A 6,486-nucleotide genomic window follows, 5' to 3' on the forward strand; every position below is an offset into this window, starting at 1 on the left:
CCGGAAACGGAGTAACTGACAAACGCACAGACATGTGGACACCAATGTAGACAGACGAACACATGGGGGGGACTCCCCCCACTTCAGTCCCTTCTTCACACACCTTGAGATGCGGAAACCTGGTTATTCAATGTTGGCCCTCAACACCAACCCACAGGGCTTGCCAAATAGTTTTCTCAAGCCACATTCTCATAGCCTTTTCAGGATAGCAGTCCCCTTTTAACAAAGGGGACATGACACCAGTGGGCCACCTGGCCTGAAGGACCGCAAGGCCTGTGGAGTCCCCCTTCTTCTTGGTTCCCTTGAAAACAGTCAAGTCTTGAAACACTCAGGCTTGAGAGTCTGATAGATCTGGGTTTGAATTCTGGCTCTGAAATTATTTAACTACTCTGAGACCCAATTTCCTTATATTATTTTAATTTATCTTTTTATTTGGAGATAAGTTGGAGATTTACATGCAATAGTAGGAAATAACACCCTTTACCCAGTTTCCCTCGATGGTAACATCTTGCAAAACTTATAGTACAATAATATCACAACCACGCTATGGAAAGTGATCAGTAAAGGTATAGCACATTTCCACCACTAGGATTCTTCCTGTTGCCTTTTATACCCACACCTACTTCCCTCCCACCCCTTTCTCTCCAGCCCCTGGCGACTATTAATCTATTCTCCATCTCTATAATTTTGTCATTTCAAGAATGTTATATAAATAGAATGGTATAGTGTGTAACCTTTTGGGATTGACTACCCACACCCCTCTGGGCGTAATTCCGTGGAGATTCAGCCAGGTTGTCGTATGTGTGTCAATAGTTCATTCCTTTTTATTTCTGATAGAAGTACCCATAGTATTCCATGGTATGGATGGATCCTTGTAGATTTTTGTGAAGATTAAATGAAATACTGTTTGTAAAAGGCTCAATTCCGTTTCCGACACAGAGCAAGGGCCTGGTAAATCGCTATTAATACCATTACTACCAACTATTGTCACCAACTTGCGGAGAAAGGGAGACTGGGAACAAACAGACATTTTGCCCCTTGCTCAGAAAGGACTTCCTGTGAGAAACAGAAGTCACGACTCACAACAGGCCCATCTTAGTATCTTGAGTTCTTGGCTTAGAAATTCCACTGTTTCTTTTAGTTTGAATTCTCTGTATTTACAAAGTAAGCACCTCTAGAACCATCAGAGGAAGGTTGTGTTCTGTTTTCTCTCTTCAGTAAGAACTCATAAATTCCAAGAGAATGTGGTCTGAATTAATGATGTTTTACAGGAAACACCAAACATTTCTCTTCTGTCCTAGGGATCACAATCTCCCCCCGGGGACTAGGGAATAGACTCAACCCTGAACTTGAGCTGTCTTCACAAAACCAGGGCAGGGTGATCAGGAAGACTGAAAGCAATAGGCCTTCCTCAAAGGGGCTTGTTGGGGTGGGTCTTCAGTCTCTTTTGCCCACTGAGCCTTTAAAAAACAAAACCAAAAAAAATGTATTTATTTATTTTAAAGAGGGGTGGGGAGAGAGCAGGAGCAGGGGGAGGGAAAGAGAAACTCCAGTTGACTCCCCACTGAGCGTGGAGCCCGAGTTGGGGCTCCATCTCACAACTCTGAGATCATGACCTAAGCCGACACCATGATCTGAGCCAAGATCATGACCTGAGCAGAAATCAAGAGTCAGACGCTTAACCCACTGTGCCCCCCAGGCACCCCTTGCCTACTGAGCCTTTTCCCAGAGCAGTGAGGCAAGGCTCCTTGTGCCCCCACCCACCCCAGCCGGGGCAGCAGAGTTCCATTCTACTTTGTGTTTGCAAAACTCATCCAGCTAACGTAAGCCCTCACGCATCCATTTTCTTACAATCTTTGAAACAACCCTGGGAAAGGTGGCCCTGGGCAGGTATCAGTCTGCATTTTCACAGATGGGGAATCTGAGCCTTCCTGAGATAAAGTAATGGACTTATGGCCACTCGAGGGCCAGGACCAGGGCAGGTCTGATTTGTGAATTCCAAATCCAACACTCTCCCACTTTAACAGTTAAATCACAAACAAAAGATTGTGTATTATTAAGGACACCAAGCTTTTCCACTCACACCTGGCTTCCGGCTTTTTGTCCAGTTACAGTGAAGGAAGGAGCCCAGGCCCCCAAAAGGGTTCCAGCGACTGCTCTCTCCCCATTGCCAGACTGTGTGCTGGGCAGCATCGCTGGGAAAGGACTGGAATCCAGCTCCAGAAGAGGCCCCATTCTAGCCTAACACTTCTCTTTTGCAAGCACTACCCTCTGTGAGGACCACGAGATCTAGGGACTCAGACCCTTGGAAAAGTACGAAGAACCGGATGCCTTTCAGGCCATGGTCTAATTGCTTGTTCTGAAGTACTGGCTTCTCTCCTTCCCCCACGGCTCTTCCTCTCAGCCAGGTGACATCCTTTAATCCTTACACTGAAGTGCACATTGAGGAAACTTGTAACCTAGCAACCGCCACTTAAGATTCCCTGAGTCACAGGCGGTTTCCATGCCTGGGCAGAGTGCACCACGCTGGGGCCTGAAGGCGTGCCAAGCAGAGGCAGGGAGTCTGGGGACCCCTTTGATGCCTCACCACCCCGCTCTGGAGTGAGGCCACTTTCCCTGTCAGGACCTTCTTCCTCCTGTCAAACCTAAACCCTTCTTGCTCTGAGACCTTGCATTACATGGGGCCTGGGTTTCTCTTCTCTCTTAAAAAGTGTTTGACTTTCTGCCTTGGTTACAAGGTGGCACGGGGACGGCGAGGAAGTGGGGGAAAGAAAGTTGATGAAAGCATCTAACAGTAAGGCCTTTCTTTGGTACTGTGGTGTCTTTCTCACTGTGATAGCGCTGCATCAACCTTGTTAAGGGGGTGCTCAGCTCTAGAAAAAGTCACTTGGTATTTTTTTTTCTGAAGTCGCACCTTAGGTTTTTTAAGGTCTATTTTATTTTATTTATTTTTTAAGATTTATTTATTTATTTGAGAGAGAGCAAGAGAGAACCGAAGAGGGCAGGAACAGAAGGAGAGGGAGCAGCAGACTCCACACTGAGTGCAAAGCCCGACGTGGGGCCTGACCCGTGACCCTGAGATCATCATCTTACCCAAAACCAAGAGTTGGACATTTAACCGACTGAGCCACCCAGGCACCCCAAGGTCTATTTCAAATATAATAAAATGCACCGTAGTGTTTGAATTCATTAGGTATTCAGCAGGGGCCTAGCGCCACCACCTTGGGGTAGGTCATGGGGAAGCCAAGGGCGGGGTGGGAGGACAGTTTCTTCCCCGTTCCCTAGCAGAGCCCCAGCATGGCAGCCCATGGATGGAGGAACCATGAAGGGCTGCAAGGGGCTGGTGGAATTCGGAGCGTAGGGCATGTTTTGGAGGGATGGGGAAGGAGGAACTGTTTGGTTATTAGAAGCTGGAGCAGCTCCTTCTCCTTCCTTGGAAATACAGTTGACCTCCCTTCAGTGGGCACCACTTGGACACCTTCTGTGGGATTCCATGAGACACACTAGGAGCTCCCCCAGGCCGGGATCACCTTCTCTCTGTGGTTCATTTTCTGCGGTGCCTCACAGAGCAGGGGGTAGGGGGAAAGTGGATGGACTCTGGAATCAGACAGACTGGGCCTGAATCCTGGCTCTGCCACCCCTATAGCGGTATGACCATGAGTAAGTCACTTATATCCCTGAATCTCAGTTCTAATCTGGGAAATGGGGAATAAGAAAATCTACTTTCTAGAGGTATGGGAGGAACGAGATGCCAGGCATAGATCCTGGGCCTGTAGGAGGTAGTCCGTTCCTCCCTGTGTGACGACAAGCTCCTGCACCCTGACTTTCTGTGCATACAGGCCAGTGAACCCAAACAGCAGGTGCCCGTTTCACAAAGTAGACCCCTTACCAGAGTTCATGCTCTCCTATGCCCAACCATGTCTGGGCCTGTGTCTTGGGCAGGGTTTCTTCCCTCTTAGCACACTGAAATCTCCTCCACTGCCTAAATGGCATCCTGATCTGGAGAACAGCTGGTGCCCTTCCTGTAGAGAATCACCTCTCCTTCCTCAGCAGACACGTGGCGACATGCAAGGGGTAGAAGTACGGATGGCTCATCCAGTCAGGACTGAGGCTCCGAGCAGATCCAGGGAGGGGTAAATTCCTCCCCCGCATGGAAAAGCCTCATCGGGGCCTCCTCCCACCCAGTCCCAACAGAGCCCAGAAGAAGGATTTAGAGATCCAGAGGACTCGAAGTGAGGCGGTGTGACACAGGTGTGAGCAGTCAGAAGCATAATCCTTGGGGTTGGCAGTCTGGGGTCCTGCGGAACGGCCCCCTCCTGACCCCACAGTCGTGACTAGACAGTTGAATTAGCCGCATGCCTTCAGCTACCTGCCCTGCCCCCTCCTCCTCCAGGGCAGAGCACCAGCCTGGGACCTAGAGGGACTTCGTGGCTGTCAGTTAAGGGGTGCCTCTGCTGGGAAGTGAGTCTCAGGTATGGGATGGTGGGGTGCAGGGAAGAGGTCATTTTGGTTTTCAGATTCAGGAGCTGCACGATTTGGAAGGAAGAGTCGGGAAGCTGCCCCCTGGTGTGCTCTTTAGTGCATAGAGATGAGAGGGACTGCAGCGAGCAGACCTTTTTGGAGAGACCGTGGCCCCTTCCCTGTGCTTACTGAGGAGACTGTACGAGGAAATGGGGCTTAGAATAAAGCCTGAGTTATAAACAAGGAAGAACTTCCTGCCCAAGAGCATCAGAAAATGAAAACACCAGCATGAGGTGAGCTGAGAGGCCGTGGTGTCACCTCCCCCAGGAGATACTGGAAATAGGCAAGACACGGGCCTGAAAGTCAGAAGATCTCTGTTCCAGCCATGTGTTGTCATAACTGGGCTGGGCGCCCCTGGACCAGTTGTGTCCATTCTGGTGTGTACAACGAGAAGGGAAAAAGAGGAAGAACCCACAAGCTGGAGGTCTCTCCCAGCTGGAATGTTCTTTACTCCTAGGGGTATACAGGGTGGGAAGCCCGAGGGAAAGGGTCATTTAACCAAGGTGACCAAGCAGTGGGTTCCAGAATAGACATCCTCACATTTTCCCCGGTGGCGCAAACGCAGGAGTCTAGCTCCATCGGCTCTCATAGGCACTGCCAGCTACCCAAGGTCCAGTCACCAGAAGGGACGCACTGAGGGCCTTTGCCTGGCCCTGTTGCTGCCACCACCCTCATTTCCAACAGCTGCAGCGAGTGCGGATGGGCTGGCTCCTTGTGGGCCTTGGGCCACCCACCTGGTAGCCTAACTGCGCTTCCTATTGGGTCCTGACATTGCTGGGGAGCCAGGCTGCCAGGACAGGAGGCGGAGGACTGAAGGGCTCAAGTCATCGGATTCTGCCCCTTCCCCTAAATGCAAAATTGAGCCAGTTTGTCCCAGATCAGCAGGCGGGAGACCGGCTGGGTGCTGGGGCCCTGGTGGGGGAGGGGAGGGGGGGGGGGGGGGGGGGGGGGCTTATACATTAACCCTTCTCTTGGAGAGGATAGCAGAACCTTCTTCGTGGGGGCCTGGGTAGAGGAGCAGAGGCTGCGGGCTGGGGAAGGCAGCAGCAGACCACCACTCCAGCACGGCTCTTTAAATGCCCATTAGTAAGCTACTATCGCCATTTCCAGAGCCAGCAGCGTCCTCCATTCTTCTTAATTAAAAAGAGCTCCACGTCCTGGCGGAGCTGGGAGAGGGCTCTGAATGATTTACACACCAGCCCCGCTGCTCCAGCTAGGAAATCGGCAAGGAAAATTGATTGGCAGATGGGCCAGCCTGCCTGTCATGGATGGCGCATGTGTGTGTGCTGGGGGCGGGGGAGGTAAGGGGGGCTGGCTCTCCTTCTGACAGGCTCTGAGTGAGCAGGGCGGGGACTCACCCCCAGTCCCATAGATCTCTGCAGACCCGGAGGTAAAGCCTTCTGTCAACAGAAGGCCAAACAAAAGGCTCTCCTGCTTCCCTCCTGCTGGGGTCCCTCATCCTGACAAGACTGTCTCATCTGGAGGACAGGAGCTCACGCTGTGAGGCTGTTGTCTCATCTCCCAGGAGAGAAAGGGGCCAATCCCTAGAGGTTCCCCCCATTTCCAGATGGGTACTGCTCACCTGATAAGTAACATTCCTGGGCTTCTATTTGGCCATTGCCCCCCTGCTCGCACCACATTTTGTCTGAGCCGGATGTCCCCCTTCACGGGGCAGGGAAGGGGCTGCTGGGGGTCCACAGGGTGGACCCTCGTGAGATGACACTAGAAAGCCAGGACGGGAGCACAGGCCCCTCGGAGGTCTCTGCCCCTCCCTGGCCTCTTCCTTCTAGCCAGGCCCTGGGGCAGCCTCTAAAGCAAAGCAGCCTCCTTCTGGGAGCCGCCATGCCTCAAGCACCCCCACCTCAAGAGCCCACCCCGCTCTGTGCCAGAGAGGGCAGGTCCTGTTCCCCCTGCAGCTGGGAAGAGGGGCCGGTCCACCGTGGTCAGGGCCGCTACAGAGGTACA

Source organism: Callorhinus ursinus, unplaced genomic scaffold (genome assembly GCF_003265705.2).
Source record: "Callorhinus ursinus isolate GAN/ISIS: 27379988/994484 unplaced genomic scaffold, GSC_fseal_2.0 scaffold57, whole genome shotgun sequence".
Taxonomy (NCBI): domain Eukaryota; kingdom Metazoa; phylum Chordata; class Mammalia; order Carnivora; family Otariidae; genus Callorhinus; species Callorhinus ursinus.